This window comes from Sinohyriopsis cumingii, chromosome 15, assembly GCF_028554795.1.
Source record: "Sinohyriopsis cumingii isolate HCF-2022 chromosome 15, ASM2855479v2, whole genome shotgun sequence".
Taxonomy (NCBI): Eukaryota; Metazoa; Mollusca; class Bivalvia; order Unionida; family Unionidae; genus Sinohyriopsis; species Sinohyriopsis cumingii.
Genome location: NC_142975.1, coordinates 96046299 through 96063824, shown reverse-complemented (window position 1 = coordinate 96063824; position 17526 = coordinate 96046299).

Sequence of the window (17526 nt, the reverse complement as noted above, 5' to 3'; positions counted from 1 at the left end):
CGTGTCTACTGCTATAAGTGGCTAGCTCTGCTTCCTAGCCGTCTATTGGTATTTCACTGACTACATACTGTGCACTGACCCCATGAGGTGTACATGCCTAACATCAGTTTCAAGAACAACGCAGGCCGTTGAGACCAAATTCACAAATATATCCATATCTTTAATTATTACACAATAATAGTTCAAAAAGACAGAAGGAGCCTATAGGCGAAACTGTCCTCAGCCACCTTAGTAAACAAATTATGAAATCATATGTTAAGATATGTGTCTGGAATCCTTTTGTTATCAGTGTTTACTGTTGTGTTGAGATATAATTAGAGAGGAATTATTTTATGAAATCGTTCTTCAGAATTTCTAAGTGCTCATTGACGTTTGCATTAAAATATATTTGGGAAGAACGCATGTAAAGACTTGATTGATTGGATCATTTTGGTACATTATTGGAACATCAGGAGATTAGTTGCTGTTGGTTTAACGATACATTCAACACTAGTGGTGCAACAGTTCACTCAGGACTGGTGGTTCATCAGGACGTTCGAGACGATTGGTCGTCATTCGGAACATTCTATAATAATGGGCTTGTGATCGTATTTTGAGGAGCAATTGGGATTCAATTCACGATACTGAAAGTGTCTCTTTAATTTTTACTTTGCAACTTAGACAGATAAATTGTTGGTTGAGTCTGCCTGTTGCATTTTTTTCTGTTACATATTTTAAAACCTAGAGTCATAATAACAGAGTGACACTTTATGCGTCATGGGGAGTTTTGTATCCAAGAGTCAACTTTGTACGGGCACAAGCAGAAAATTCACATTGAACACCATTTACAAATGTATGGACTAAGTAGCTTAGTTTCTGAAATCCATGTAAATCCGGATTAGTTCGCATGATTTAGATTTTAAATATATAATCGTGTTAGAGTACTATCAGATCAAAGTTTCAATTATCACTTTCGGAAGAAATTTTACAATTTGACAACTGCACTAGCTATGGTAGATTGACAAATACAATGACCGACGTTTTTAGCCCCGAGGTCGACAGACGTTAAATATATGATGTGATGTGATGTGATTTTGATTTTTAACGTAGCTTTAACAATTTTTCAGTCATATCGCTACGATGTCTGCAATGTGGCAGTTTATAGTGATGTCTAGAACTGGGGCATCATGCCGCAGACATGTAGCATGATGTCCCACCCAGTCACATTATCCTGACACCAGGCCGACCAGTCCTAACAATAACCTCTTAATGCTGAAAGCCAAGCGAGGCAGCTGTTAGTACCATTTTTTAAGTCTCTGGTATGACTCGGCCGGGAATCGAACCCACGACCTCCCGCATCCGAGGCGGACTCTCTAACCACTAGACCACCGGAGCGGTATATGAGAGAGAAAAAAACATCGGTACGTGACACATTTGTCGGTAGGAACTTTTGATCAAATGTCAAATACTGCCACTGAGAATCTCGTATCATCATTTTTAACCACAAAATTGTCACGAAAAACCGATACGTCCTTTCTCGCTTTGCTCGTGTAAGCAAGATCGACCATGTTGCCACGAAAACAATAAACGTGTAATCAAGATCGACTATGTTGCCACAAAAACAAAAACAACGTGTAATTAAGATCGACCATGTTGCCACGAAAACAAACAACGTGTAATCAAGATCAACCATGTTGAAACGAAAAAAATAAACGTGTGATCAAGTTCAACCATGTCTTAACGGAAACAAAACAAAAAACAACGTGTGATCATGATCGACCATGCTGCAACGAAAACACAAAAAGAGCCTTGATAGGAACGATGGTGAGTACCTAATTGTTTCATGCTCTAGACCTTGGATACCATCTGTGAAAAGTGTACGAAACGTTGGTATTGTCCAATGTCAGAAAAACAACAGAATAGTTCCAGTGAAGAGATTGGTCTCAGGCTACGTCAACAATTTTCTAAAACTGAAAGAAGAAGTAAGCGACTATTTTCCTTTGTGCCAGAATAAGAAGACGCAGAGTAATTCAGCAAAGTGTTCCACTCTTTAAACGACAACACACTGAAACACGTCGAAAAGAACAAAGGAAGGCGCTCAGTTGCAAAGGTCAGGATGAATTGTTTGTGCTGAAATTATCCGTGTCCAACTTTCTGAAAGAAGGAACGTGTGCTGGCGCCCATTCTAGACTTTTGACGATAAGGCAAACTAAACACAATTGAACAAGGGAGAGATCTGATTTTGGCGTATTGCCAAGAAATCCCTACGTTCTTTAAAGTTATATTCGAGTTTTTTTTGGCCCCTTTATGAGACAGTGATTTTTCTTCGATATCGAGAGTTGCATGCAATGTGATTCACCTGAATGCTATCACCCATATGTCGAAGGTGACCGTCTAGGGGCATCGACTGACGAATATTGAGATGTAACTATATCAAGCTTTGCCAATGCAGGACCTAGTACTGAGAACATTGTACGAATTGTATAGTTAGAGGATTAATAAGCAACTAACGTCTCAGTGAAGTAATAAACTTTAACATTTTAAAGATGCTTTAAAGTGCGATCAAGATCGAGATTTTGGCGGGAATCTTCACAAGATTGTATTATTGTCCAATTATCAAATCGTTAGTACACTTTGGGAAACGTGTATCACATCATATACGATAACCTAGGGCAACGTCTAGATCACAGTACGTCACCATACAGCCACAATGAGTGCCATGCCGCAAGTTCTATTAGAATGGATTACCAGCTACTAGCATAAAGAACCACTTCCACAAGACCAACGGTTCCATTTGAACTTAGGACGCACTATTGATGAATACAATTCTTGTATTTAGTTTGCAATCATATTATGTGTGCCTAATTTATTATCAGTACATATTTAAATTAAAGCTGATTAACCTTTCACTGCGCATGAATAGAAAAACTTAATTTGTTAAAAGTTTAAGAATTTGTTTTAAAACGGTTAACTTTTGAAAGTTTGATCGTGAAAAATATACCTTAAATTGCAGATTTCATAATTTCTGTTATCAAATATGACAATTAAGATTAATATATTTACATATGTTTGTCTTTCTGTCTCTGTCTCTGTCTTTGTCTTTGTCTCTATGTCTCTCTTTCTCTCAAACACACACCACCTCAGGCAGTATGGTTTGTCTGTACCATTTTGACCTTCTTTCAAGACCTGTTCAAAATCACTATGCATTTTAGACACGGGCTGAAACAAGTCTAATAAGGTACAACCAGTGACAGATTCACATAATCGAAATTCTAAACCTCGCCTCCCTGAAAATCTTAAATGTATGATATTTCCCGTCTTCAATAGATTCTTCCTATTAAGACGTATGAGCCCATTTTGTTAAGAAACATCGGATCAAAAAAACCTCTGGTATTTGATGAGTGACATTTCCATCTATTCTCCGTCCCGCTCTACCTCCCCATCTCTCTCTCTCTCTCTCTCTCTCTCTCTCTCTTATACACGAACACAGTGCACATATACTCAAATGGACCAACAGAGACACGTTTAATCTTCATATATAATGATTCAGAGTTAAATCATAACTGTGTCTATTCCACGTTTAGGCAATTCTCCAAAGAGTGCAGCAGTGGTCAAATTATGTGCAATAGAATGCTCTCTTACGTTAGTTTTGTAACTATTTTAAAACGTAAACCTCTCAAAATAATAGATATGCGTTTGTTCGTATGGTAAATTTAATTGATTATATGAAATCTATCATTTACTCGTTTTGTGCTACGTCAGATATCTGAACTGCGTGACGAGTAGCCTTGATTTGGCCGTGATACGTGTCAAGCGAAAATTTATAACATTTAGTCTATATATTTTAACAACGAAAGTCACCCAAAAATGTTACGGTGGAAGAGTAGCGCAAAGACCCACACATGTGATTCTATCAACTTATTAAAAATACATCAATGCGTGTCATGCTTTTCTTCATTTAGTTTCAGACTGCCGATACAGCAAGTCGTGTTTTTACTGTTACTGCCAACCTTCGTTTATGCCAAATAAGCATTGAGTGCAATCTCAAGGCATGTGCAGTAACATCACATATATTAAATCTGGCACGTGCTAAATAGTGCTGTGTTCATTGAACAATAAATATAGCACTGAGCAGCAGAGAGGGCGAACCCACCTCGTTGTGGAACGTCCCATTTTGAAAACTAAAACTTTTCAGAAAAAGAAAAAAAAAACAATAAGATCGATAACGTTAAACCGAAGCTTCTGACTAACCGAGAGTTTCTCTTTTTTCTCCTTAGATTAGATTTTTTTGTTACATCATCGGTCGTTTGATTTTCTTAAGTGTGTGTGTGTGTGTGTGTGTGTGTTTTAGTGACATCTCAGTGAGGTCGGGCCCTCTCTGCTGCTGCAACTTAAACCATTCTTTATGTCAATAAATGGCATCTGGTGCTGAATCTAATACAGCTAGATTAGCTAGAGAATGATTAAAAGCAATCAAAAGGTTTTTGCCTGTTCGTGATTCTCTCATACAAAAACTTCAAGATCGTCAAGAAGCACAAGTTGAATATGCAGAAAGTACAGAAAAATTATTTAAACCAATTACAGAAGTTACTGAAAGAGTTGCAGAAGCAACTGAAGGTCTTCGTCTAGCGTTAGAGCGGACTGCTAGGCAAACTAAAAGGATAGCAAAAAGAACTAAACAAACAAGAGATATTCTAAAAGATATTTCAGATGAAGCATATGCTGCTCAGTCTGCTGATGCGGATGATGATACTCAGCCTGCTGATGCGGACGATGATACTCAGGCTGCTGACGCGGACGATGATACTCAGCCTGCTGACGCGGACGATGATACTCAATCTGCTGACTCGGACGATGATACTCAGCATGCTGAGGCGGACTATGATACTCAGCCTGCTGACGCGGACGATGATACTCAGCCTGCTGAGGCGGACGATGATACTCACCCTGCTGTTGTGGACGATGATACTCAGCCTGCTGACGTGGACGATGATACTCAGCCTGCTGACACGGACGATGATACTCAATTTACTTACATAGATGAAGAAGTACTTGAGGATATTGAACAAGCTCGTATTGAAAAGGACGATACATCAGCACAAGGAAAAGTTCATGCAATCGATAAATTTAATGATGATGGTATTTCCCTCATAAGAAATATTAAAGAGGTAAATTTACCTATGTTTGCGGTGGATAGTTATCATAGCAAAGAAGCGTTTTTGAAACCCGCGTACTCTGATAAACACGTGAAAGATGAAACCTGGTATGATTGGGTTTATAAAATACGTAATAAGCTTGATAGAATCAACAAAAGAAAAGATATGAAATGTAGTTATGTTTTTACTGAAATAAGTAAATATACTGAAAAATTACGACGGCTAGAATCACAACAACTATTACAATTACAGGAACAATCATCTCCAACAATAAGTGATAAAGAAGCTGAACAAAAAAGAAAACAAAAGGAAGAATCTAAACGAGAGCGAGAGGAAAAGAAAAATCCTAGGAATCTGAGAAAACTAGACGAATGTGGGAATTAAGTTCTTCGGCAGGTAAGAAAGATGTAGATGAAACAACTAGAAGTGGTTTTGTTACTCAAGGAATCTGCCCTAACAGTGTTCTTTCTGACGTAGAATAGAAGTTCTGATTGGAGGAAAGCGCGCTGAAAATAATTCGCCGGAAATTATTAATGAAATATCTGATATTTGACGAAGATTATTTACTGGTGGTATTATGGATCGCAACATTTATCGTTCTCTCGTCCATTAAATTGTTGAATGTTATCAAAGGGATTAAACAACTAATTAATCAGTACGTAATTTAAAAAATGATTATACACACTGCTCAACGTAGCCCTGTAATGGTTATAATAGTAAACTCACGATTACCAACTTACAAAGCGATTTACTGAGATGGAATCGGTGCTACTGTTATGGGATTTTTCAAAAGGATGGCTCCAAAAGCAATACAGATTGTAAAACAATTAGGAATGAAGGCCATTAATGCTGTTAGTGATTAAGACATCGAATTTATTGGTGATCTTGACGGTAAAGCGTTCTCGGCAGTCAAGGATAGACAAGCTCAATTAGTACAAAGAAAACCACCAAACAACCAGTAAAATTACCTAGTACTGAAGATATGCCTGTAAATATCGCTTAAGCAATAAATCAGGTTGCAAATGAAAGATTAAGATTAACTGCTAATAAAATGTCCGTAAATGTCGCTCAAATAGATCCGGCTGTGAAGGAAACACTAGCAAGATTGACTGCTGGTAACCCACCTGCATATGTCGCTAGAGCAATAAATCAGATTGCAAGTGAAAGATTACCAAAATCGGCTGCTAATAAGGTGCCTGCAAATATAAGTAAAATAGTAAATTAGGCCGCAAACCAGAAACTATCAGAGTTGGCTGGTGAGGTAGAAAAAAATATAGCAACAATTTTAATAGCAGGAAGTGGTCTTCGTGTTAGACGATAACAATTATAATAAAATTTTCAAACGTGTATCCGAACCGGCGTTCGATATAGACGCAACAGTTCTCAAAGATGACTCTGTACGTGAGTATCAATATTATTCTCATGACGCACGAGAACCAGATCAGCTGGGGAGAATCGAATTATAAGTTCAGGATACAAGCAGATATTTCTTACCCGCTGAAGCATTTATTGAGGTAGAAGGTGAAATTATAAAAGCAGACAATACTGAATACGCATTTGATGTCAGGGTTGGTTTTGTTAACAACGGTATCATAACGCGGTTTGAGAGTGCTACGTACATGATTGAAAGAAGAAATATTGAAGCGATTCAAAAAGATGTTGATGTTGCCACAACAATAATAGGTCTAGCAAGATATTCTGATGATTACATAAGATCGGCTGGTCCAACAATGATTATCAACATTATCATCCGCGATAGAGAAATATTCCCCAGATTACGTTGTAGATATTTATCAATCATCAATCAGATCTGCTTTAGGCTGGCCTGAAATTCTACCAGAATAGCATGGACCGCCAGTACCAAAGTTAAGTGAATTCATCACAGATGGGAAAAAATTATAAACACTCCAAAGTATCGAGAAACTGTTCCATGGTCGTATATTATATACACTGAAGTACTTGGAGTGTTTTTAAGAGCATCTAATGGTATTTTTTCTTTATGAAACATATACACCATTCTTTTTTATTAATGATGAAGGAAGGCCAATCGTTAATGAAGCTGATATTAAGTTATTTTCCGATGAAATTAAGTCTGAACATTCTAAATCATTTACAAATCTACGAAATTTATTTCTTAGCATCACACAAATTACAGCGATGTACAAAAGAACACATCATTGAGGTGACACAACATTTAAATCAGGTTACATCAGATCTAGAACATGTTAATAAGCTTATCACTGGCACAATATATGACGCTGGCTATCATGAAATTGCTTATTATACCCCTTTGCTTTTTCTACCCTGAGAAGAGGCCAACATTAATTAGGGATGTATTTTTAAATCACTATAAACTAAAATCAGAGGATCTATTAAATTTTGTAATTCCAGGATATGAAACTGATGAACTAAAAATAACCAGTCAACGATCTTATCAACGAAAACTTTCCTAAGACGCTCGAGTCATGGAGGACAATACATCCTACTCCAGGTATTCTGAGACACAATAAAAATATTTATAGTGAAGACCGTCAGATTTCACCAGGAATCGTTAATATAACTTCAACAGTAGCGGTCAATCTTGTATCTGACGTAACTGATGGTAGCTTACAGACAGATCTTTAAAAATCAAGTCAAGCTCAGCAAGGGTATATTCTTTATACAATTACTCCACAAGTACCTCCTGGATATTTGATTGTACAAGAACCGATCAATCCAGTTTATCTACGATGTCATAATCCGGTATTGTCAAGAATAAATTGCAGACTTACTGATCTAATCATGAAGTTTAATTTAAAATCTTAGGTATTAAGAGTGCAGAAATTTTTCAGGCTTTTGATTTTGACACAAAAATGTTCTTCGTGTTTCGCCAGTTACAATGAGGGTCTTAGGTTAATCAAATAACTTTCTTAACTTTGTTAAGTCATAATTTTAAAAATATAAAGATAAGTATATATTTTGTTTCTGAAATATGGTAAATATGGAAAAAATAAATATGGAAAAATAAATAAGGAAAAGTAAATATAGACGGTAAAATTGAACGGTAAAAGTGGACGGTAAAATACTAAAAACACGGAAATTACGGCATATGATAAGTAATAATAGGAATTATTTTCCATCTTTACCGTCCATGTTTACTCTCCATATTTATTTTTCCATATTTATTTTCCATATTTATTTTCCCATATTTATTTTTCCAGATAAATATATGCCTAGAGCTCTTACATATTTCTCTGTAGATGATGAGAAAAAAATTGCGCGGTCTTGAATCTCCGCCAAAAATTGACAAAATGTTTAAAATTAGTTTAAAACGTCTGTATAAGATCTGGGAAAGATCTGATGTTAGTGCTAGAAATCAGGAGTTTAAACAAATCATCATGCAGAAATAAGAATTAGAAAATAAAAAAGATTTATATGATAAAATATGCGCTGAAAATGAAAAACTTAAAGCAGAAAATCTATAATGTTAGTGCCAGAGATCAGGAGTTTAAAAATGATACAACAACTGTGAGTAAATCAGATCGATTTTGTGATATTTTATCTGCTAATTTTATTTAAGATGCTATATTGTTCATCTTCTAACATTGTATTATTTAACAAACCTAAACGCTTGCTAACAAGTTTTTATTGTTCATATTGGTTACCTAATGCTATTTTAACATTTCTGATTATACAACTAAGACGGACTAATTTAGGAACATCTTCATCGTTTATATAAGCTAGAGATTTTTATAGTGCATCATCAGGCATGCTGATAACACGATATTCATTAGGTAATGTGCATCTATTATACATTCTTGACGTTTCTATTGAGATATATTCGTCTGATATATATTTTGGGTCAAGTATCTCATAAGGAGTTTTACCTGATCCGCTAGGCATTGGTTTAAGTATACCCGGAGATTTTAATTTTGTGATTTCGTTAATTATGCTGTCGATATTTTCTCTGTTCAAATACAATAATATCATTTGTTTAAATGTGATATCATACATAATAAAGTGATATCCACTGATTGTATTTTTTTTTTGAAAATGTCACATAAATTTTACAATCAACAGCAGACTTTACTGAATAAGAATTAAAGTCAAAATATTTAGCTGCTGAATTCATTGATTGAAATTTAATTTCATTCACGTTAACGACATTAATGACTGGTTTACTAATTTGTTATGCCTGCTTGTTCTTCCATATTTGGAATTATGACTTTGAGTAATAGATTTTAAATTAGATATATTAGTGTCTAGTTTATTCAAATTAATATGATCAATAACAAAACTTTCTTAATTGGTCATTTAAAACATTCGTATATAAATCGATGTGAAAAAACCGGTGATATTCCACTAACACTGAATATATAATAACCAGTATTGATAATATAACCAATCCTTCTCTTTTACTTACAATTTCTGATAGTTCCATCGCAGGACGCTTCATGTTTCTTTATTTCGGGATGTTTCACTAATATTTTTTCCGCTATTGTTATGACAGTACTATATTCAAATTTTATGTTGCGTTCTTGAAATATATGTTGGGATTATGCTTTATTTTATACTGTCGCATAAATCCACGGTGATTTTCCAGCAACTTATTTTCTTTGCGGAATGTTTCTTGATTATGTCCTTTTCGTATTTGTTTGTGTCCAAAAACTGTGTTTGCTTTGATACCATCATAAACTTATTTTTCTCAGCATTTATCCAGAAACACGCTGTATAAATGAACATTAGCTTTATGAGTTTATCACATTTATTTGTTACCTTTTCATCATCCATGTTTGTTTGTACAAATTTGAACAGAAGTGCTTACATACTTACACCCATACACCATATACCATACCATCAGATTCGACGTTTGGAGACCAATGGACATTTTTCTGTCATCCTTCACCCATTATGTATCAACCGAAAACCAATGTTTACTAACCATCAGTTATCTCCTATCCAACACATGGATTGTAACGACCAATACCCAGTTATCAACCATCCCAAGTCCAATGATTTACTATCCAACACCTCATAACGACTCTCGATAATACAGTTATCTTACAATCCACGTTATACAATGCATAACGCTGTTAGGAGCAACAGTCAGTTATGTATGATCCAGCAAAGGCCATATACTTCGTTCATGATACAGCAAATTTACATTAAAAACTCCATTTATATTTTCTTGGCTTCTATCGTTTTCTCTTTTCGGTTTTATATTATTCTTGGTGCAATTGTGTCACACCGAAAATGGACGCAAGTATGTATTTTGTCTCGTACTGCAAAAAAATCATACTTCGAGAGAACCAAGTTCATGTGTGACTTTTAGTTATCAGATTGGTCACTCCAAACGACGTTTTAGACAGGATACTACGAAGTGATAGATAGTTCAGCATTGATTACTCCAAATGTAGTGTTGGATAGTATACATATTGGTGATGGATGGTAAAGGCTTGGCGCTTGTTTAAAATTAGCTGCTTGTTTAAGAGTAGATGAGTGAGCATCACTGGCATGTTGGATAGTGTATATTGGGTACTGGATTGTAAATAACTATAACTAGCTGCCGGATAGTATAATAATTAGCTCATGGATAGTAGAAAATGTGGTATTGGTCACTCAAAACGGATTGTTCGATAGTATAATTTGGAGTGGTGCTAGTACTCCTACACGTCGCATTTTTGCACAAATACAAAAAACCTTAATGCAAGGTTCTAAGCTGGGCGCATTGTAACAAACTTATCTGATTTAGAAGAAAATGCTCTTGACTAGTTGAATTTTCTATGGCTATATCATTTGCTCGACACAAACGGTTTGCACTTCTCTAATATGTGTCCACGCCTTACAGTATAATTTGAGCCTTACGAAAAAAGTCCGTCATAGCTTCATAATGTGGTAAATAAAACTCTAGTCTCAACGGCTCATTTGTCACATTAAACTCAGCGTTGTTAAAGAAATCGTAACCACATGTACCGACACTGAATAAGATAAGTCACAGGTACTAAAATACATGTTGGCAAAATGTAAATTCGTAGCACCTGACTTACGACCCAAATCGCCCAAATAAGGCATTGTCATTTCAATACATTTATTGTCATTATTAATCAAAGAGAGAAATATATCTAGAACGGCAATTACGAAACAACAGTATTATTAGAAATGTTAAATAATTTGACTACAGGCAATACTTTCAACGGAAACGTTTCAACGCACTTCCTAAATTGTGCTTGTCAGATTATGCCCATCCTTACGGGTGATTTTTCTTCTCTCCGTCGTGTTCAATTTCTAAAGAAGGATACGATTTTTACATGTGTCGAAATAGTCCTATTCCGTTTTCATAACTTGCTCTCTATGTATGGTATTATAAAGGATTCTCTGCATTTGTGTTGCTATGGTTAACCAGTTTCTGTACTTAAGTGTATGATTGTTATCCGTCCTGATACTCGTATTTGCTCTATTGTGTAAGCAATGCGACTCAATTTTCTTTTTCACTCCATATATATTATAGCATGAACTTATCCTTAGCTATGTGAGTGAACATTTTTACTTTTCTCTTCTTAAATGCGATATTTAATAGCATGGTCGCCTAAGATGAAATTCGCGTTGTCCCTATACCCATCGTGTTAAACCTCTGGACATTTTTAAAATTAGGTTTCCCCTAGTCCTAGTAAATCCAACAGTGGAGGGCTTAAAGTTGTAATTTTGAAATTTTCTTTAGGTTTTACATCAGTTCATATTAATTCCCGTCTGTCGACTGCTGCAAAGCACAAGAGGGTATTGGACACTTGCTATATTGGATAGTAATTTGGAACAGCTCGACACTACCTACAATATAAGATATAATAGGCTGACGTTATACTGATAGGATTAATATATGACAGAATATGTGGCCGGTTAATAAATAAAAGAATGCTAAATAAATATGCCGTGTTTTTTGGTACGCATACTCTAGAATCCAACAAAAATTAGATTTTCAAATAAATTTTTTTTTTCACATAAGCTATGGCTTGGGGCAGCTATCCTTCGTAAGATATTAGACTTTTTTCTAACGATGCGAGAGATTATCAAACGTATTATTACCATGAGAAAACCTACTGAACAGAGTCAAATATAGGTTCCTTGAAAATATAAGTTTCTTTGTTCAGTAAAGAAACCTTGAGGGTCAGTGCCTAATAAGGATATGCGATATTTGAACGAATTGTTTCTATCATCACCATATGTGAACATTTAAACGTCTTTAACCTTGTACGTCCTTACCTCTTGTCGAAATGATTGTCAATTTTAATGTATTAACTGGTTGTGAAATACTAAATGTTGATATGACGACAGCACATTCCCTCTTTAGAGAAACTCTAGTTTCTGAACAGAATTGTAAAGCAGCGATATAAAAGATTGAAGCACCTTTTCTCGTGGATTTGAGAAGTTATAGTATTGCTTCGATAGAGTTCTGTACACCAGGGTTTACTTAGTACGGTTACCCTTGAAGAGTTGACTATAGAACAATGTTTACAAGATGCAGCACATCCGTTTTAGATCCATTTAAAATCAAACAGATTCGCATCAGAGATTTTATTACTCAAGGTACATTATAGACCACAAGTTTGATAATTTCCAATACCAATGAACAGTAAACCACATAATCTTAGCTTCCAACCTCCACGACAGTGTTTAACCGTGAACTTGTCTGGCTGCAGACACAATGACCATCTCCGCCCGTTGTTTGATGTGTGTTGAACCGGCAAGGCTAAAGGGGTTATAGTTAGGTTCGACTCTGAATTGAGCACAACATTAGTAATGAAGAGTGTGAGGTTTCCATTGTTATGGTCTCAGAATATGTAACAGAAAGAGGTGAATCCAACAGTTTATGTACATTCAAAAAGGGATTTATTCCTCTACAATACATAATGAAAGTGTGAGAGACTCTAACATTACATTAAATTCAATCCCCAAAATAATCATATCTCCCCTGTTCAGAAATATAGAATATTCCGAATGAAGTATTGAATGTCCTGATTTGACACATTGATGGAATCCAGAATGTGTTCGAATGAGTTAACCAAATCCAAAGTAGTGTGTGTAAATTCAAAAAGTGCATGAACTCTTTAGTAATCAAAATGAATACTTTAAATGAACAAAACGTCTCGATTTATATCAGATTTCAAAAAATGACTGACATTTCGGAGACAGAACTAAAATAGACATTATTATTTATTTATCAAACTCCTATTTATACACATCAACAATAACGTAATAGGAAACTCAGTATGTGGACAAGACTGGCCTGAAATTTTAGTATGTATACATGCTGTATAGAATTTACCACCAGTGACAAATATTAACCACGCTTTATAAATGAAATATACATCACAACACTCTCATGAATAAAAGTAAAAACTTGTATACATATGTCAAATAAACATACAGTACAAAGAATATGAGGTGATATTATAATAATTCAAATTACATAGGGTGTTTTCGAATGAATGACACTAAAAAAGAAATCCCAAGAGGGGGTATAATGTACTTCTATACATGAAAGTGCATCTCCCAACACAAACGTTCTTCCTGTCATGAGTTTAATGACAAAGTTGTATTCTTGCAGCACTAGTTCCACCTAAGCAATCTCAAGCTTATGTTGCTAATGAAAGGAAGGACGTTGATCACCAAAATGACACCCAGTGTACTACTAACACATAATTCCAAATATTGTAAAGATAACATTGGAGCCAGATTTGCCTTCCTAATTGTGGAATACACAATGTTCACATGCTTCTTAAAGTTTTAGAAAATTAGCACACTTGATGATCCACGTGATCTTCATGCATCAATAATCTACTGAAAGAAGTAGTAAATATGGCCTTGAATTTCCCCCAAAAGACTCCTAATATGTTTCCACGTAGACACAACTAAGACTTCTTACTCAACACATTTGTCAATTATGGAAACATTGGAAGTAATGTCCGATAATATCCAACTATAGCCAAAAGCTCGCATGTGTTGATTTCAACTAAAAAGTGGACAGTGGGAATTGAAATATAGACTTGACCATAACTTCTTCGTTAAACACGGGAATGTTTCATACCAAATGGGGTCATTTTCACTGATACAATCCATGTGAAAATTAAATTCGGAAAGCTCTTTTCTCCAAACATTCAGTGGCATTAGCCAGAATCCTTTCAAACGTGGTGAAATATTTTGCATTTGGATTTTTGTAGATGCAATTACCTATTTTTGACACTGAAAATAGATCCTTTTGGGAGACCTTGTTGATTTTTCTATAGTCGGTACGCATGCGGAATGTATTATCTTTGTTTCTTTGTTAGGACAAAAATACCTTCCTAACAAGAGTCATTATATAAGACGATGTTTCACAGGTGTATAATTTTATTTTTTCCTGTCGGAACATTACAATAGAAGTGTTTATGTTAACTCAACATATGTTTTAGCTCACTGGCTTTTTATAACGTTTGATTTTTTGTGCTTTTTGCAAATATGAAAATGCTGAGTCCAGATTCTTTAAAATCTCTTCATCCGTAAGCCTGTTAAACCAAAGTCAGTAAGAGTACATTCCATCATTTATATTTTCACTGTTTGAGACAGTCAAGACTGTATTGTTTGAAAAATAAACAGCTCGAATTATGCCACAATACTCTTTTTGTACAGATGTATGGTCCATTCTTTCTGTTCTGCATTAGTGTTAGTGATATAATTTAAGATCATTTACCTTCCTCAAAATTTATAACGATGTTAATACTTAGCCTGGACGAGATTTGCGGTTTGGACACGAGAGCCAGAATTCTATCAACAGGTCGAAAACGTAATTCGTTTGTGTTTTTGTCATACGTTGATTTCATTTGTAAATGAGTAACTGAGTTGAGTGAGGAGTGGTTCTTAATATCTCACCAGTTCTGAGAACCTTTATTTCAAATCAGAGACAAAATCAATAAGGTTAATCTTTAAATTAACATTCATGAAAGGCGCTTCTCTTTCAATAACTTCAATTGGGTTAAATCCCAACGATTCTTGAACTTATTCCCTAAACAACAACAAATGTGCACCCTCGGTTCAATCCGTTCCTGTAGCCGAAATGGGTGATAACCAGACGATTTAGACTATTAGGTGTCTAACCCATGCATAACATATTAGAAAGTTACAGACATAAACATTGGTTATTGTTTAGATTGTACAGATTTGAGAAAGCGAACAAGGGTTAAAACAAATCTTTATCAAAAGAATTTCATCTTAAAATATTGTGAACGAGCACATTGTGATGAACACGCTTAGATTGTCGCACGTGGCCATCAGTAGTAAACATAGACAGTCTACCCTTATTATGTCAGTGAAATGAATATTCCTCAAAGGAATTATCTCTGGTACTCTTGTGGACTCACACTCGATGTTAGGCAAGAGACCTACACAGTCTACCGTGTTTCTGCTACGCGTTTCGTCAAATGTAGGAACAGGTTGCAGATGAGGGTTTAGATATCATCTACCATTTGATAATTTAGACAAGATCCACAGTACTCAAAAAGACATCAATTTTAATATTTGGCCAATAACAATGAAATACGTCTTAATGACTCCTAAATGACCAATCAAGGGAGTTTTTCGTGTGCATAGATGAAACATTTTCTGTCAAAATGACCTCACTTTTCATTCATTGCCAGTGAGTACCTCAGGTTGTCCCCGTTTTTGCCTTTGGACCCCATTTGTGTCTCAAAATAACAGGCTGGTATTTGCAACACTACAGTTTTGACAACATCCCACTAAAACAAACAAGAATATCATAGTTCTTGATCTTATTCGACAGTGAGTGATTGCCTATTGTCACCCTGATGAGAATAGAGAATGAGTACTAAAACGAGGATCACTGTGGTCTAAACTGAAGCTTTCTCGAATCCAGTTGCGCCTGTCTTTTGAACTGTAAATCCTCTAACTGCCTATCAAAATCAGATGCAGACTTACTAATCGAACCAAAACAATAAAATAAAAAAATCAACATTGTCTTTCCACCATATACTGGACCAATAGATATTTAGTTTCTTGTTTTGCCAAAGACGATTCAACTTCTGAAATAGCATATGCGACAGGCTCAAGAAGCTCAATCCTTTTCAAACATTCCAACCCTTCGTCGTTCGGATTTGAAACAGTTCACTGCATTGGTTGTCATTTTTAATGAATATTGGTTTTGGTACAAAAATATGAAATATGTGAAATTAAAATATTTGCCAGAATCTATAACATTTTTAAAACAAATTCAATTAAAATGTTAATCATATTATTTTTGCAATTTTTCTGAAGCATTTTAAAGACATTCGTATTGACGACTAACCCACCACCACTTATGTTACGACTTTATGGTCTGAGTAACATAGTGATGTTTATAGTGATGTATAGCACTGGAGCAGGATGCCCCAGTCATGTATCATGATGTCCCACCCAGTCACATTATCCTGACACCAGGACGACCAGTCCTAACACTAATTTCTTAATGCTGAGCTTCAAAGAAAGGAACTGATAGTACCATTTTTATATGCCTTGGTATGATTCCGTCGGTTTTTGAACCCAAAACCTCCCGCATCTGAGGCGGACGCAATAACCACACTGGCCACCGGATCGGTCGATACCTTATGCGATAAGCTGGATCAAAAGTATCCACAGTCAAGTCACATTTCTTCAAGAAGCAAAATCTTCTTTGTGTTGGAGATCTGATCTTTGACTTCGTATTTAACATTCAGGTATCTTCTTGTACAGCCGATTTTTGTGTTAAAATCCAGTCATTGATATGCGGTGAAAATATTCCCAACATCCTGTATCTGTGTGATATCAGTCATAATTTGTTTATCATTAATTAATGAATGTGTGGATGGGCGATAATATTGAAAAGATTCTATTTGTTAATGTAATATAACATATTCAGCAATCTTGGGCAGAAGGCGACTTTATCACTTGAAATACTAACACACAATATTAACTGGAGTTGGTGGGACGGCATATTGATCAGGGGAAACAACATATCCCGTGAGTGTTTCAAATAGATAAAAGGTTGTGTCCCTTGAACAGCTACCAAAACGACTATATTTTGAAGTTTGGTGCTGCAGCGGACCGAAGATTAACCTGACATACACACAGAAGTTCATTAGCTTTAGTGTTTCAATTAAAAGTGCGTAATGTTTGAAGAAACGTGCATTTTATGATCACACGTACATTTATACAATGGAATATGTTTGATTTAGGGAACAAATTATTTTCATTCAATGACCACATAATTTGTGTTGGTAAAAGTGTGGCACGTGAAGAGAAGATTGATTCAGTATATCAGCATACACTTATTTATAAGGAATAGGCGACATGTTGTGAGAAAACGGCACCAATGAGTACACAGACGGAGTTGTAAAACAGCAATGTATCC